The sequence below is a fragment of the Falco peregrinus genome, chromosome 5 (assembly GCF_023634155.1).
Source record: "Falco peregrinus isolate bFalPer1 chromosome 5, bFalPer1.pri, whole genome shotgun sequence".
In the NCBI taxonomy this organism is placed as follows: domain Eukaryota; kingdom Metazoa; phylum Chordata; class Aves; order Falconiformes; family Falconidae; genus Falco; species Falco peregrinus.
The window spans coordinates 81,161,623-81,180,217 of record NC_073725.1 but is presented as its reverse complement, the minus strand read 5'-3'; positions in this window follow the sequence as shown (position 1 = coordinate 81,180,217).

The following is an 18,595-nucleotide window of genomic DNA, read 5'->3' as shown; positions in this document are numbered from 1 at the left end:
CCCCTCTTTAGGAGGCAAGCCCCCAAAGCATGTTGCTAGCCCTTCTGCCTGCTGCCAAGAGGTCGGGGCTGGTGAGACACAGAGCACTTGTAGCCTTCACACGGCTGCGTGTCTCTGCACAGGCACGAGAGCACCAGCTCTGTGCAGGACTGGGGGCATTAACAGGTAACTACTTGCTTCTGCTAAAGCCAGCAGCAACTCAGCGCAGCTACAACATTCCTGCTAGCCAAAGCTGGAGAAACATTAAATAGCAGGGTTAACGAACTGCTGGCTTCACCTGTGCATTCGCTCAGACAAGCACAGAGTTCAGCCCTTATCAAAAAAAGCTCAGTTTCAGTTTGGTTTCCCCGGTTCAGCTTTTGGCAACCCCTAAAGATTACTTGATCTGTTTGTGAAGTGCTTTGAAAGTATCACACCTTTCAGAGGAAGGGGAATGGAAGAAGGATATCAATGTTAAGCGGAGAAGATAAGAAGCAAACTTAGGTTGACCACAACAATATTCTGAAACCACAGACAGCTGATGTTGCACCAAAAGCTTCCACGTGGGGCTCCTGCAACCACCTGGTGCGGCACTGGGTGCTCAGCCCAGCCCAGTTCCTCCCCCACCAAGGGGGAAGCTCTCCACCACCCACAAATCCTTTATGACTTTTGCTCTCTGGCACAAATTTTTCAGATCACATCAGAGGGAAACTGAGTTTCTAAAGTCACGCAAAAAGAGGCGTAGGTTCAGAGAGGGGCAACAGATGGGCACCCTGCACCTCCAACGAGGCCAAGAGCAAGGGGACACTCAGCTGCTCAGGCACAGCTCCCACGAGTAAGGGCAGTGGGGATCAGGCAGGTGAGCACCAACAGCACACCCATGGATGTGCTTTTCTCCCCTTCCCCAAGCCCTAATTAAATCAAACCACCTCCTCCGCACATAAATGGCTTCTTCTCTTGCCTGAAGCATTTGCGGCATCCCTTGGGCTCAGAAATAGAGCACAGGCAGTGGCAGGGCACAGCAGGGCCAGCTGCACCCCCAGGGCCAAGCGCGATAGGGGCAGGCAGGGCAGGGGGACCACCCTGTGGTTGGTACCTGAGCACGGCGAGCAGGGCAGGCACAGAGACCGCTGCCAGGGTCCAGCGAGCACTGAGGTCACCAGGCAAATTCACGAGGAAGCAGCTCCTTGGCCAGGCATGGCTGTGGCTGAACTGGAGACTACCACCCTTACAACATAGTTGAGGAAAGGGCTAAACTCCCTGGGATGAACTCAAAATAGAGCTCCTGGCCCACAGCTGGGGGAAGGGGAGGCCCCAGGTGAGGCCAGTTGGGGCCAATTAAGACCTATTAGTGCATTCAGGCCCTAACAAGCAGCTGGCAGAAGAGGCAGCCTTTCCTTCAGCTGCAGGTGGTACGAGGCCTTCCTTACTCCCCAGTGGCTGTAGAGCCAAAGAAATATCTCTTGAGGAAGGTCCATGCAACAGGATCTTACTACTCCTCCAGTATAAGCAGAAGATTTAAATAACTTGGGAAAGAAAAGCTAGGACACAAGAAATGTCCTTCCATGTGCCAAACCATCCAGGCAAGGATGGCTCCCTTGCCAACATAAGTGCTCATCACAGCTTGATGTGAAGACTCCGCAGCTGCCATCCCTAAAACCCATGAGTCTTCAAAGCTCCAGGGATATCCAAAGCCCTGCCACTATCTCAAGAAAGAAGAGACTCAACAACACAAAGAACATGTAGACAGGAGGGATGGCAATGCTAAAACACAGCTGTACAATGTGGCAAGGGGCTCCTATGCTGGTGGCATGTGGCATCACTGCTTCCACGTCACTGGGTGGGGACGGTTATGCCCACACCAAGCTCACCATATGTCTGTGGTGGGTCACAGCTCACCTGCAAAAGCAGGTGGGTTAAACAGGGTGACCAGAAAGAGGGAAGATCTGCAGGCTGGCTCTAGCTAGGTGGTGTCCTGTTGGGCTGCTAGGGATAAACACTGAAGCCAGGGAAAGTCCGTGCAAATTGTGGGGAAAACAAAAACTGCTGGAATTCAACTGGGAAAGCATGAGGAGTAGGGAGCCAACCCTAAAACCTCTCCTGTACGCCTGCATTTCGCTTTTGGTGGCATCGCAGCACCATCTGTTGGAAATGCATTCAAACTGGCCAGCCTGCGCTTCCCGGCTGATGCAGAGACAGACGCAGACCATGTCGTGCTCACCTGCATGAGCTGCCAGTTTGGGGACAGAAACGCCACTGCCCCAGTTCACCCTCGTGGTTACTAACCCGAAGCTGGTAAAGGTGTGTTTTCCCAGGGAAGGCAACCTCCTGAAGCCCCTCCAAACCTGAAGTCTACCCCACACCTGGGTGCTCCTTCCCACTACTGAACCTGGTGACTGCAGCAATGTGAAGACATAAACCTGGTCCTCAGCAGTGAACTGTGAAACTCGGGAGTCCCCCGAAGAAGACCTGCGTCACAGAGAGGTCGCTGCACCCCAAGCCTGCGGTGCGAGCTGCACAGGCAGCGTGGCTCTCTGGGAACTGCACAGCAGACTGATACATTTGTTCTAGGGACAAAATTTAGCCTTTGGTTGGTCACAGTCAAGGGCTTTACACCTGGAAATGTTGACATATGTTAAAACACGTGAAGTATATATGCCTTATGGCTTTCTCATGGGAGATCTCTGATTTCTTGCCTGCAATACAGCAGGACAGGCCAGGTGGCACAAACCTCTATCCTCTCCCCCTTCCCACCAGCAGGCACAGTGCCAACACACCAGTGAGGCAGCGGTGATGCCAGAGCAGGAGCATTACCTATAGAGAGAAGTGAGCGTGCTCCAGTGGTGAAGCCCTCCTTGTATGCTAAGAAGAGCTCGTGTTTGGATTTGGGCTGATCACCCGCTGCCTGCCCAGACAATTTTGAAGTTAATTTTCAATGAGAGAAACCTTTCTCCACCCCATGTGCCAGCTTCAGGGATTTCAGAGCTATGGCTCCTTCCCTGGGGACTGAGCTCCCGCAGCCAGAGCATATGCTGCACTGGGCATTCCTGCCACCGTCCTCCCTGGGCTGTGCGCACGCTGCAGCACCACACCAACACTAGCACTTCTCCCCGCTCCTACCGCTGCAGAACTGGCCGTGCCATGTGTCCTGCAGCTCACTGAAGACATTTCTGTTAAAAACGTACCAAAAGAAACAGCTTTCCAAAGATCACATCTTATTAACTGGGGTGCTCCCTGGCCTCATTCCTCCCCAGTGCTTACAGAGGCATTACCATCTGGTTGCCGATGGCTATCCGATGCCAGTGCTGCAGTGGGAGGATTCCTGCTTCTTGCTCAAAGCCAGCAGCACCTGGGGATTACTGGACAGGCCTAACCACGGTGAACCTGGTGACTCTTCTTCCACTTCGTTCCCGTCACCTGCGGTGACACAGGTTCCACAGCTATAAACAGACTCCTTCTCTGCATTCATTTACTGCCTGCCTTTCCAGTATTATCATTTTATGTAATTGGCCATGTCAAAAGAGCCCTTATATAACCACAGCCACCCCAGGCACATGTCTTGAAACACATGTGCATGCCTCCCCTCTCTGTCAATTGCAATCTTTTGCACATGGATGGATTCAATCCTTCTCCAGGAAATACTAAAAATAAAGAAAACACACTTACAAGCATCAGGGACTCACTGAGCTTGGCGTAACAGTTTTTCATGTCTCTCACAGACAGTGTCTGTACACTACAACATAAAGAGACCTAGAAACAACATATGCCAGTGGGAAAATAATAACTTGCTTTGCTCATAGTCACCTTCCCCGTGTTCAAGCAGAGCAAGTTCTCTTAATGAAAAAGCATTTTTTTAATCCTTGCAAGTGCACAGATCTGTGTGCAACCCATTCATACAGACCAAGGACCTGTACAGAGGCTAGAAACACTTTGGACAAGGTAATTTTAATCATCTAAGTGATTCCATTGATTTTCCTGAGCTACTTGCACATCTAAACGAATCTGAACATTTGCATGACTGCTGCCCAAAAGTTTACTGGCTAAAAGCATTGGCACAGTAACTGCCTGTGAGATCAGCTTTACCATTGGCAAGGGAACCATACTGCCTGCCCACACGGATGGTTTGCAAGGGGCAGAGTATCCCTCACGGACAAAACAGGCTGGAGCCTGTTGTGTATAGTGAAGTCAAGGAGCGCTTTGGCACTGACTTTAGGAAAAGCAAGATCAGGGCCTAGATAACTAAGGTCATGATTTGTTTGCAGAGTGAAGAGAGATTTATTCCACCTGATTAGTCATTGCAACCTTACTTCACTCTGACAGCACGACTTTGTAGCTTCTTTTTCTCTTTCTCCTTACTCTGCTACTGCTTCCCATGTGTCCTAGGCAGGTGTGCCTCCTCACCCCTGCCATCAGTACCTGCAAAGCCACTAACTGCAGGTACATGCTGAAAGGAGACGGGATCTGATCACATCTGTTAAGCTGATTCTGGCCTCACACATGTTCCTGTATGCTGAAAGGCAAGCAGTTGTTTCCTCCTTTTTATAGTCAGCATTTTATTTTATGAGGCTAATTACAACAGCCCTTCAATGCCCATGTAGACTACTAAAGTGTTGTCTGGCCTGAAAATCTTCTAATTTATGACATGAAGTCAGAGCCTTGGAGCTGTGAGGCTGTGCTGACATCAGTCCAGCTAATGATGGTCTTTTGGGAAGGAAATTGTTTTACTTTCCTCTTGGGCTATGATCACAGATTGTGTTAGGGTTCTTGATGGTGACCAGAGTCACCAGGTAAAGGTCAATAGTTTACTACTCGTTTACTTACATGAATTACTTTTCCAGCCCAGCAACTCAGCTGGCCCAGAAGTGACAGTGGCTTTCTTCTGCCTGGACGTGGGTAGAGCTGGGCTTTGGCCAGGCCTGGACATCAGCTCAGTGTCTGCCCCCAGGCACGGCTCCCTTTCAGCCAGCAGCTCACACCGCGGGGCACCAGTGCAGATACCCAGCACTTCAACCACCAGAAAGGCCAGGAGAGGGGCAAGTTGGAGACAGGAGATGCACTGACCTGCATAGGCATGTTTTATTTTGCTATTTTTACTTTTTAAGGTACGTGGATGTGATTTGAGTATAAATAAGTCATAATTTACATTGCCCACAGTAGAAAAGTCACCACATTTGGGCAAAGCTGTTGTCATCCTGGTGGAAAAATTCAGCCAAACATGTGTTCAACAGCCCCACCTCAGACCCACGGATGCCCTGCTTGGCACCTGTGGCTGATCCCTGGCTCCTGTCTGTGTAGACACAGCAATAACCCGCTTCTTTGGGGTAATAAATGGCTGAGGGGAGGGACACCTAACCCCAGCCCTGCCTCTGACAGAAACCACACCATCAAGTATTTTGACAGAAAGTTTTCAACCAGCTCTAATGAAAAATCAGAAATCCCCACGAGCTGCACTTGGCTGTCATCTCCCCACCCCCTCCTGGCTTTTTTTCTCAGGAGAGCTCGCTGTCTTACAAGCATTAATTAATTAAGCTTCTCACACACTTCAGTTGCTTGCTGTGAGGTAAGTAAGAGATTTCTGGATCACTTCACTCCCGGCTGGAGCGCAGTCAGCCATCTGGAGAGAAGCACGGCGGCTGCACGCCCAGCTGCAGAGATGCTGCGGGCAGGAGGTGGCCGCGGCGGCCAGGGACCCTCTGGTCCTGCTGCAGCCACCCAAAACATCTCGCCCAAGCCAAGGCAGTCCCGCCAGCGGGGACGTCAGGAAAACGTGGGTCTGCACCCAGCCCTATGTGCTGGGAGACCTGGAGACAGGTGGCGCAGCCAGTAGAGTTCACCTATGCCCAGTACCTCCCTCCTGTTGAGAAAAGTGGACAGGTTTTTTTTAAACGAGCCAAGATTCCCAGCACGTATTCTATCCAGACGTGTCTGCAACACGTCGGTGGTCTGAGATGAGAGATTTTCTGGGAGCTTTAGCAGCTCACTGCTCAGGCCCACCAGTAAGCTTGTCTGATAATATAATGCTGACAAAGTTATTTTACTTTAAAAGTTAAACTCTCCAGAGTAGGAGACATTCTGAAGGACCAGCAGGCTGAGCACTAATCTAAGCATTTTCTTCTACTGTTAACATTGAGAGAAGACACTCCATATGAATTTCTTTTACGTTTTTCCAAAGATACAATTTGCTCACACTAGGTCTCAGTTAAAGCAAAGCAAATGCTTTGGGACATGGTTTAGTGGTGGACTTGGCAGCCCTGGGTTAACAGTTGGACTTTATGGTCTCAAAGCTCTTTTCCAACTGAAATAATTCCATGATTCTATGATTCTAAACGTGGGGCAGGGGTAGGAAAGCACAACACAGTGCACGCAAAGCACAACTCAACACAAACTAAACCCCGCTTCTCTCCTGAAAGTCTCCTGGCTCCCCATCCTCCCCATCTCTGCTCCCAAATGCCCAGGACTGCCATAGGAATGAGTGCGTGAAGAGTGCACGAGCTGAAACCCAGCTGTAGGTAGGACCGTGCAAGCAGAGCAAATGCCCTGTCATAGTTACAGAAAAAAACCACATAGAATTGCTCAGATGAGGGAAACCTGGGCTCACATAGTTTCATATAAGCATATAAGTGGGTTTCATATAGTATATAAGTGAGTTAATCTCCCACTTCTTCCTGAGGCATGACGACGCTGCCCACCAAACATGAGCTTACCTCTGAGCCACCTGTCCACGTTCCTAGATGTCAAAGTCAGAAACCAGTGGTGGTCTGATACAGAGTCTGTTATGCTCTGCAGTACCTCCCCGTGCAACCATGCAGAAAGGGAAGTACATGAGACATTAATACAAATACGCTCCTAATGCTGGGGTGACGTGGGGTAGTTGGTTACAGACACCAGCTGGAACAGCGCTGGAGGATGGGCTGGGTGGGAGACAGTCTGCCGAGTTCAGCACAGGTAACGCAGCACGTGCTCCTCACGCTCCCATTACCTGGAGCTATTACCAGGTGATCTCTAAATAAACAAACAAATTAGTAAGCAAACTGCACGGTTTGGGGAAGGCCCCAAGTATCAGATTTGGCCAAAATTCAAGAAAAAGTAAAAAAAAAAAAAATAATTACTATTTTGCTTTTGTGGGTCCAGAAAGAAAATTTCTCCCTCAAATTTCAATGTCCTGCTTTTGAATTGAGGAAAATTTAATTTCTAAGGCATTTAAAAAGTCTAAAAAGAAACTCAGCTTTTGTTTTAGTCCAAATGCTTCATTCACATCAATTTTTGTGTGCGTTTCAGTCTGAACAGTATCTTCAAGTTGAACAGAAAATAACATTTTAACAAACTAACCATCTTCTGTGGTCAGCCACCAGCCTCCCCGTTTACCCTACACATCCCACCTGCTTACTCCATCCTACTCAATTCTGCCGTGGGATCTTTAAATCTGCACTTGGGCATATTATTTTAACATCTTTATTTCCCACCTTCCTTTCCTTTCTTGTGGAATCGCCACCATTAGTTCAAAGCACTGTGATGCTCGGTGGAGCCATTGTGAAATGAGGAGCCGGCTGGTTTAGAAGCCTTCCCCAGCAAGCCTTGCCAGCCTCCCCAGGCCTGGGAAAGTAAAGCTGGGTCGAGTCAACAGCACAGCTTGTTACAAAGCATCCATCTCCGAGGATAAACAAGTTATTTGCATGCTTTTCCACCCTTACAGCATCATGCTCTCCGGCCAAATGTAACACTGTAAATAGTAAAACAAAGCAACGCTTCATCCCGCTGGCTGAAGACCTTTATCTTCTGAGGTTGCAATGACAAACAACAGGCAAACGAAAACACTTTCCCAAACCTAAACAAAACAATGGTGAAACCCAGATGTCCTTTTATTTCCATATGGGTATACAAATCCACCTGCCAGATGAGAAAAGTATAAATATTATGGCTGTACATAGCTGCGTGCAGCACCTGGAGCTGTATTTGCAGCACGGGTCCAGCTGGAGGCTTCCTGCTCAGGTCAGCAGAGAGGCTCTTCAGTTCACCAGGGTGTAAAGCCAGAGCTTGAAAATACTTGAAATGCCACGACACCTAAGGGGCTTGCTGCCTGAACACAACACTACTTGTACAAATATTTGCAAAACCGAGGTATCTTCAATGCGCTTAAAAATTCAGCTCCACCGGGCTGTGGCAGCCCAGCTCCTGCCCTGCTGCAGAGCTCCCGGTGCCGCCGGCTGAGGCGGGTGTACCCAACCACCTCCCCCCCAGGGATGCCGCAGGCACAGCCTGCCTGCACACACCTCACTCGATTTAAACCAGAGCCTTTCCGCAAGTGCAACACCTATTTGGATATCATTCTTGAAGGCCAAGGAGTTCATGAAACTTGATCACAAACATTTCTAAAACTAAGTTTATAATTTTCTTCCTGTTCCATTCCTTTAGATCCTAAAGACAGAAAGGGCCTTTTATTCCTCCCTACTGCAATATAAAGCCCCAGGGAGACTAGAAACCAGGAGGAGCCTGGAGGAACGTGGCCCTCAATGGCCAGGACTCTCAGCAACATCAGAGTTTCTCCAAAGCCCCTTTGAATATCAGCCAGATTTGCTGCCTTAGCCTGAACCTTAAAACAAAATTCCTCTGTACCATGTAGGAGGAAGACCAGCTGGCCGAAGGGAGGGGGAGGAAAAGAAAAAAGCCATGTTTTCAAAGCTGTATTTGGTAGGTAGCTTTGCTGATAATAATTTAATAAATAGCCTCACCAGTCTGGCTGTGTCTGGTGGTGCTAAGAGACCCTTCAGAAGCTGCTATGTCCTTGCAGGCCTTAGACTCTTCACTCTACCAGGTGGCTGCAGCAGAGGACAACCTGCCTGACCGTTAACTCCAGGGAGGCAGAGGAAGGACCATGAAGTCCTGCCCAGGAGGCAGGAGGGAGTGCTCCTGGGCTGCCCTGGTCAGCGGGGCAGTGGCTCCGATGAAGACATCCTGCCAAATGAATGTCTCTGCCCTTTCACTGCCTCCGAGAGTGTGACAGCATGGCATCCTCCATCAAAAAAATGGGGCTGGAAGGTCCGGAGCTTTGAATTAGGTATGCCTAAACCTCTCCCTCCTGGTGCACTACCTGAAGAAGATCAAAAATCTTCTGACCTCGAACAGTCAGGCTCCATGCAAAAAAACCCCAACAAAAAACCAAAAAAACAAAAGAAAAGAAACTTAACTTTCTAAAAGAATTCAAAGTCAAACTATCAGTGACTGAACATGCAGCTCTCTGCCTATTTCAAGGCTTGGCTGCAAGTCAGTGACTTTTTGAGCTGCAGCCAGCTGTGCCTGTCCAAGTGGATCCCTGGGGAGCCCCAAGCCTGGCTGCCTTCTGCCCCCTCCTCTGCAGTTTGTGGAGCTCTGTGCCCACACTGTTCCTGTGCTCCCTGCCCAGGTCTCACATCTTCTCTCTGAACGTGCTCCATAGCACCCCAGAGAAAGGGCAGCGCACCTTCTGGGCATAACACCAGCGCCAGCCCTGCCTCAAGGAACACAAATGTAACTGTGGTAAAAAAACAGGGAAAAAAGACACTGTTTGTGACAAAGGGCATGAAAGATCCCCCTTTGAATCTCATGACATCTCCTGCACTACACTCCAGGCCAGTCCCGCTCATGGCATGAGATGGAGGTGACTTCCAGTGACAGGGTGGGTGCTCTGTGCACATTCCCAGCCATGGCTGATTTTGCCCAGCAGGCAGCACTTTCTTCCAGGCTGCACAGCTCAGCTTGCAGGGTTCCCCCCTCTCCGTCCCAGCCAAAGGCAACACCCCTAAGGGCATCTGCAAAGCGACCATCCTGCATCCCAGAGAGCTGCTGCAATAGCACAAGAGCTTATCTCTCCTTCCTCGAGAACCTCAGTCAAAAATGCTTCGCCTTGACCAAGCCCCAACCGCAACAACTGTGCCAGCCCCAAGCGGTGAGTAGATGTTCATCACGGTAACACCAAAATATGAGACCCAGGAGGGAGTTGTGGTAACTCCAGGGCTGTTTCTTGAGGGGAGGGACAAGAGCCGGATCTACTTTTCTCACTGTGATGGCCCTGTCATCAGAAATATCACTGAGTCCAGACAAGCTTTAGGTGACAAAAAATCTAATGCAGCACGAGGAATTTATTTTTAACCTTCAGTTCCCCCTTTTGCTAAGATACATCATTGCGTTTTCACAGCTTGAGCAGTCTCTCTTTGCTGGATCCATTTGAGACACATAATGTTTTTGCCCAAACTCCATTTCCTTCCTTCCAAAGCAGTAAGATCTCCTTATGACTCAGCCTTCAATAAAACACACAGCAAGGACCATTAAAATGAATGCGCAGTGCAGGGATAAAATTCATAGGGTACATTTTTTAAGCTCAAATCTTCATCAGCCTTTATTTCCCCTCAAAAACAATATTAACTCATGGTATGTCTCGATGCAAAGTAAACCTACCAGAAAAAGAGTAGGTTTAAAGGGAATCTTTCTCCAGTGATGGGAAACTATCTCCACGTGATAAATGAAGTGATAGCCGGGACTGAAAAGGCTGTGATGGCCAGGACAGCCCACGCTCCCGAACCTCCATGGCGCTTAGAGACAACACTCCCCAACCATCTTCTGCCTAAATAAAGATCCCACCAGCTCCAAGGAAATGACTTACTGATAAATGTGGGCGGATAGCAGAGGAAGAAGCCAGGGGGATTCTTTCCAGTTTTGCATTCACAAATCTGAAAAGAGAGCATTTCAGGCAAAAACCTGTTCTCTCAATGAAGTTGGAAAGGCTGTGGATTTTTCCCTGCTGATGTTTCTGAGACCTGGCCCCAAGGTCTACTGGGCTGTGAGCCAGAGGTTTCCAAATCCTCTTGACACTGAATGGCCTCAAAGTGTTTTGCCCTTTTACAACAGTGCACAAGAAGTGAGTAGTGAGGTAACCTGCAGGGGAGGTAAATATATTATCCTTCCTGTACAGTGGGGGACTGAGAGTCAGCATCCTATATTAAACCACCAGTCCAAAGCCTCTCATGAAACACATTTGAAATCTGATTCTAAACTCTTTGAAATGACCCTTTTCACTGAATTTAGTGGAATTTCACGCAGACTCTAATCTCTTTGGCTTTCTTTTTAAGCAGCCGCTTGCTTTCATAAGAGAGACATCCAGGCACCCAGTGTTCTCTGACAACAATAAAGCTTCTAAGTGTCCAAGCACAGGAATGAAAGGAAATAAAGAAAATAATGCACTCATTTCACAAAAAAACCCTAATAAGAAATAAAAATACGGCCACTTTGCATAAAGTCAGTGCTAGGGATTGACTCCAGACATGGTCAAAGAGTGTTTCTGAAGTACATTAAATCTACTTTTTACAGATGTGAACTAAAAGGCATATGAAAAACATCCATAAAAAAAAATATCCTCTTTAAAGTTTCAGTACAACACACAGCAGTGAGCTTGAGGGTTACTTTAGATGTGCTTTCAAGCAGCAACACCCTTGTGCAACACCAAATAAGCTGAGGATACTTGTCATGAGCCAGCCTCTATGGCACTAGCTTTCTTTTCCTATCAGCAGTCCTGCAGAATGCCAGTAATACAGGTCAATTACATATAAGAAAAAAAACAAACAGATTTTAGGAAGAGCTATAGAGAGTGATGCTTCACTGGAATAACCAGCAAAGATGCAGTTTTGCTGTTTGGCACCTGTTGTCCAGCTCAGCAACCCATTTCTGTGCCTTAAACAGAAAAAATCCTGGCTGAACAGTGCATTTCAGGCAGCACATTAACCTGTGCTCAGGTCCAGGGAGGAACAGGGGCAATATTCTTAAAACAGGGAGAAAAATCTACCCTAAGGGCCATATTCCAGCTATGAATTCAGACTTGCTCTTGTTTACACCAGTTGAGGTTCTGACCCAAAGACTGGCAGAAAATGAGCTAGCAGTGACAACAGATATGAGGACAGGACAAGGGCAGGGCTAAAATAGCTTTTTGGAGCAATTATTCTCTTTTCTGGTAAAAGCTGTAGCATAGATCTTCAGTAAGGGTCCTTTGATTCCTGCTGAACTCTACTGGCTAACACAAAGATGTGGCCCTTTCTTAAGGTCATCTTGTGCCCATGGTCTAATGTGACAAATATCCTCTAGAGACAAAATAGCTGGTCCTATTATTATCACTATTATTATTATTGTTGTTGTTGTTGTTATTGTTTTTGTTGCTGTTATTATTGTTATTATTATTATTATTGTTATTGTTATTCCTTTCCCTTGAGTGTTGGTTATGGCTTATTTTGCTCTCGTTAAATTTACTGGAACTAGCAATTCACATGCCCGCTGTGATGCGATCCTGGTTTCCTTTCCATTAAAACTCCATGACATCTGGACATTTTACAAATGAGGAAGCTTCCTGTATTCCTGATCTCCCTCCACTTACAGAATTACTGTTTACAGTTAGATCAAACAGGAACATCTCAGTGTAAATGCTAAAGGCAAAGCTGCATATTTCATTCACCAGACCCTGAGCGGCTCTGTGGCCAGTAGGTGACAGTCTCAGCAACATAAAAACCTTGGCAGCTCACAAAGAGGGGGGTTTGTTCAATATTCTGCCAGGCTATAAATGTTATTTATTTCTTCTTAGACACAGAGACAGTCCACAACACGGGGCAATATTTTTCACCAAACACACCAATAAAAAGGAAGGCCAGCAAAGAGTCTGAGTGTAGTTTCCTACCTCCCTGAGGAGATGTGACAGATGAGGGCATTAATGACACTGTGCTCAAGAGGTAGCAGCATGATGCCTAGCAGCATTCAGACAAAAACCTTTACATCTTGTGGAGGTGTGATACTAGCAGATATAAATAAAAACCCTTATAAATCAAGCCCATCTGAAACGTAAGTATGTTCAAGCATGGCACAGTTACACCGGCCGATACCTTTAACATTTTGAGGAGGGAAGAGGATGTAGAAAATCTCTATGTGTGTTTTAGGTGATTGCAACATTTTCCTTGCAGCAGCCCTAGACAGGGAAGCATGCACAGCCTGGAGCACAGCCGCTGCCTGTGAACGCAAGCATGTGGTTGCAGCACAACTGCTTGTGATGACCAAGACAACCTTTGCAGCAAAAGCTAAGAAAACATTTCCTTTGTTCATCTAGACACAGACACACTACTTACTGAAATGGCTGCAGCTTGTTTTAAATCTAAACGAATACAAGAACTGCTTGAGGGGGTCAGTCAGAGCCAGGATGTGTGATTTAAGGGAAAAACGAGAACTCACAGTGGGCAGAGGGCGGTTTTCTACTCCACAACCATTTTATGTCATTCTGTGCTGTAGAGCTGTCACTCTAAGAAACCTCACTGCACCCACTGCCATCCAGAGCTGGTCACTAGAAAGAAGCTCCAGGTTCTCCAGCAGAAGCTGCCCGCCTTGGCCCGGGTCACTGGCTCCCTGACACATGCAGTTTTAAGGAAATGTTCTCATGCCAGGAACTGAAAGCCACAAATCGTCTGCCTGATCGAATTTATTTTAACCCAATTGGGACTCTGCCTGAGTAAAGGTCAAGTATAAACTTTTTAAATTGAAATGGTTCGGCTAGTTTGAGAGGCATCCAGCTAGCTAGAGCCTCAGAGGGTGCATAACAATAGCTCAATAAACCAGAGGTATGTTGATTTAAACATCTATCTCTGTTTTTCCTTGTGAAATGATGATTTGAAGATGTGCAAGTTCCCAGTCATAAGAATGTTAATCGCGTGTGCCTTGTGTCACAGACCATCCTGATACAAATTGTGTTTTAATCAAATTCTACCAGCTACATTAGATTTTAAAACTTGTCTGTGTTTCTCTGCAGTTTGAAGTAAGCATTTATGCATTACTAGTGTGATAAAGAAATGTGTTGAGAAAACAAGCATATATCATGTTTACTGCATTGTAAATCTTGCCCACGCTGCTACTCTTGTCCTGGTGTTGAGAGCTGTGACTCACCAGTGGAGACGACTCACTGCCTCTCCATAAGGCATATGTCACGACAAGTGACGGGGCTGTCCACAGGACGGGTTGTATTTATTACCAAACAGTCAAAGAGTTATTAGGAGGTGCAGTGCTGTAAAAGGTGTGTTCTTACCTTGGTTTGTCTAACCCAAGCTGGAAAAAAGGTACAATTTGGATCTGAACACAGACATGACATCCAACATTACAGCCATTTACCCACAGTATCCATCATGAGAGCACCTTTCTTTTGTGCCATGGATCCAAGTTCTTCTGGATGACATTTCTCCTTAATGTTTCAATAATTCTTTATTTCTCTCTCCTCCGTGTGTCCATCTCCTTCCTGCCATCCATCTTCTGCTTCATATGGACTTTAAGAGTCTCTCCTTCTCTCACTTCTTCTCCCCCTCTCCTCGCTAACCACCTTCGGCCACTCAGAGCCATTTCGCAGCACTGTGGAGAGCAACGTGTGAAACCCGCTGCAGCCACCGCGAACCCATCTTGCAGTGGTCACACAAATCTCGCCGTCTCCTCGTCTCCTCGATGCTGCCAACCAATGGGAGCATCAGGATTTGTATCCTGCCCTGAGGAAAAGCAGGGCAAGTATTAGGCAAACTAATCACGCTGCAGGGATTTGTGTCATGACAAGTACCTCTGCTTGGGGGTCAGAAACATGTAAATCAACTGCACACCATTGCTTGGGGGAAATTCATCTGACATCTCCTCATTCTCTTCTGTCATGTCCATTAGTGGGGTGCCTGAACAACCAGGCAGTGACACCACAGCCTGATATCCCAAGGATTAAGGCACACGGTTTGTCTCAGGGTATTCTTTCAGTGACTGCTGGAAAGCAAACCACGTTACAGGCTGCGCTGCTTGCAGGAGGGCTGGCCTCTGCCCGGGGCCTCTACACGCTCCCCAGTGCAAACAGGAGTAATGCAGGCTGAACGATTGCTGTCATTTCCATGTGCCTACTGCTGATCTCTTAATGAAATATTCTATTTAAATTGCACTGGCACAAGCACAGTTCCACCGAGTGAAAAGGTTCTGCAGGACCTGCTGTACAATAGGAGAGCTGGGGGTGAAACACTGACAGTTTTCCTGCCTGCTCTTGCAGTAAGTGTGACACCTTCCAGGCTTCCCGGAGGGAAAGAAAGAGAATAGAGGATGGAAATTGCCTTTATCTCAGGTTGGGACACAAACAAAATCCTGAAATGAGGATGACAGTCTGTGGTAATAAGGATTTGGCATTTTTTGATGGGTGAGTGCTATCCACTCAGTGCTGCTGTAACACGCTTGCTCTCTGCTGTCAAATCCTGCTAGGAGCCCTGCTGCAGAAGAAAAAAAAATGGGGACATGCAGACTCACACAGACTGTTTGCTTGCCTGTTGTCATAAGCAGGAAACCAAATATTGGAAAAAAAAAGCTAAGAGTCTGTTCAATGACCGAATGTGTGTTGTAGGAAACAGGAATAGTAAAATTGCTGAAAAGTGGTGTGTTTTTAAAATTGAGCATACTGTATGCCCAGTCTAAAATAAAGACATAGATAATGTATGTATTCTTTGCTATTTCAGAGATGAACAAAAGCATGGACCTTACATCTTTTGAAGTCATCATCTCTGGGAAGTATTGCATGGCACAAGCAGAGTTCTCTAAATTTCACCTTGACTTTGGCCTTGCATGCCTTGCCCCTTCCTAGTCTCCTCTGAGCAGTCCTCCCGTGCAGACAGTCGCTGGCTGCAGCTGCTGCAGGGTCCCAGGAAGCAGTGTAGGAGCTGGGAGCACCTCGTAAAATCAGGGAATTCATGCAGTTCACCTGGGTCATAGCACCTACTCCATCCTTCTACCAGCTTTCAAGGTGAGGAAATGCTGAAGTTGCTGGTGAGCTAGCAGGTGACCAATGGAAATACTTTTCCCCTTAATCAAAGCATATTTTCAGAACATATTTTCAATTACTAAGAAAAGTAATGATGTAACTTAGTGCAGCTACTCTGTGAAGTCCTTGTATCATTTCCTTGGTGATTCTGTGTTCTGTCCTACACGTTTTCATGCCAGCTGACAATAAAAACTGCTCCAGCCTTAGCAAGGACGCACTGGTAGGGGCTGAGAGGGGCATTCTCTGCCCTGTTGTACCACCAAGAGGCAAAGGGGAGGCGGTTCCTCCCCTCGTGGTGTACCACGGGTTGTGTCACAGACACACAGGAAGAAGGGAACAATGACCGAGATTTGCATTTGCTGAAGGGCTCAGTACATTGCTCCCTTGTGAGCGGGCCAAGACCTTCAGCACATGAATTCTTGTGATTCATCCCTCCCTCTGGTCTACCTCTCTGTATCCAGCATGGGACAGAGAACTCTGTGTGTTTACTTATACACAAAAAGGTCTTTGCTCGTTCCTGTAGTATTGGGGTGCTTGGCTCAGGCAGGCAAGGGGAGGGGGGTGTCCATGCTGGTCTGGTGAATCAGGATTTTCTCCTCTCCTGCCAGACTGCTGAGTGACCTTGGGCAGCTCGCAGCTGCCTCACCTCTCACCACCTCAGTTTCTGTAAAATTATCCTGTTTTACTTCAAATAGCACATAGGTATTGACTGATGCAAGGGCAGGGTATTATTGCTTACGTGTGACTCAACACCAATGCCCAAACCCCAGAATCAGCAAGGCAGAGAAACTGAGAGAGAAAAGAGCAGAAATGTGAAATTGTTCCTCTGCCTCAGCTGCTCCCCCTCCCTCCCCCGCTGCCCTGCCTAAACACGGGCAATTACAGCCCAGCCACACCACCCAATTTACTCTGCATCAGCCATGCTGAGAAGTTCAGGTAACCCCCCAGGGCACAAGAAGTGACATCTAAATAAGCCCATGCATGTGAGGATGGGTCTGTTTAAAGGTTAGGGTTCTTCTGTGCTGATGAATGCACATTTCATTTCCCTTTGGAAGGCTCTGGATACAGAAACCTGGCCGGGAAGGACAGGCGCCAGGCGCTCCCCACTGATAACCACAGCGACTGTAGCTGCCCAGTTTCTCCTCAGTGGTTTAAGCGCAGACATAAGCCCCCAGATGCGTGACACAGCGCGGCTACCACTCATGGACGTTCATGCAAACGTCCTCTAACCAGTTGAAAAGGTGAACAAGTTTCTGCTGCTCACGGACATCATGCCCTGGAGTTGTCTCTCCCTTCTACTAGTAACTTCTCCTGGAGTTTGTAGTAAGCCCTGTCCTGTCCATAAGGGTTACGGCTGCCTCAGAGCTGAACTGCGGAGGAGCTGGGAAGCAGGAGACTAGCTGCAGGTGGGGAGGTGGGAAGCAGGCATCCAATGGTTCCCAGCACGGCCTCTGCAGGGCCTCCCGCACCCCCAGGGCCTGCTCCCGCTTTTCCCTGCAGCAGCAGGCTGAAAAATGGACTTGCAGGACACAGAGGCACTTCACATTTTTCTCTTCCAAATGTTTAGCGGCTGTCTGAGGTAGCAGCAGGCTGAAGCACGTCTTCGAAGCGGATTCAGTGAACATATCCAGCCCATCGCAAAGTCCCCAGCTGTCACAGGGCTGCAAAGCCCCTCACCTCCGAAACCCCCGAGCGGGCCATAGGTGCGCACGGGCAGCTAGGGTGCCTGGAGGGCGCCCCTCGCCCGCACCTCTCCCGCACGGGAGCCCGCAGCAGTGCCCGTGCGTGCCACCTGTGCCCGGACACCGTGTCACCTTGTAGGAGCACGTACAGCTGCCACCATTCTGTGTCCGACTGTGCCTGCCTGCGCTTATAGGGGTACGTATGTCCGCCTGTGCAGCCTGCGCTCATAGCGGCACATACGTGCCGCGCCGCACACGCCGCTCGGTGTGTCCGTGTGCCCGTGTGTGTGCGCGCACACCGTGCCGCACGGCTGCCCCTCTCCGGGGGCGCAGGGGGCGCCGCTGCCGGGGGCGCGCTGGCCCCCGGGGTACGCTGCCGCGCCGTGCCGAGCCCTGCCGTGCCGTGCCGCGCCGAGCCGGGGCGGGGCGGTGGGAGGGGGCTGGCCGCGGGGCCGTAGCGCAGCGGGGCGGCGGGCGCAGAACGCGGCGGGCAGGGCACCGCACCGCACCGCACCGCAGCCAGGCACTCCATGAGCCGCCGCCGCCGCGGGGGCGCTCGGCGCTGCGCTCCCTTCCCGCCGCGGAGCCGCCGCGCCGCCGGTGCCGGGATGTGACTTGCGGCGGGCTGGCGGACAGAGCTGCCCCGCCGCCCTCGGCCGCAGCAGCCAGCGGGTGAGTGACCGAGCGAGCGGGCGGGGGGACCGGCCCCCGGGACAGACCCTAGGGGGCAGCGCTGCGGGCGGGGGGGCACAGTGGAGCCGCTCGCCCGGCTCCGCTCCCTGCGCTGCCCGCGGAATCGGCCCGGTGGCCGCCAGCAGACAACAGGCTGGCTGGGGGGGGGGGGGGCGGATTAGAGAGGATATAGGGCAGGCCCGGGGGGCGGGAGCAGGGGGCTGCGCAGCGCGGCGGGCAGCGGGGAAGGAGCCTGGCGGGGCGGGCGGCAGAGTTCGGAGCCAGGATGGGGAAACAGAGCCTGGAGGAGGAAAGCGAGGAGGGAAATGAGGGAAGGGACAAAAGAGAGAAGGCTGGAGCGGGATGGGCACCGGGAGGAGAAGGAGGAGGAGGCGGCTGCAGGCGGATTACGGAGAGCCCGGAGCGGAGGCAGCTCGCACTG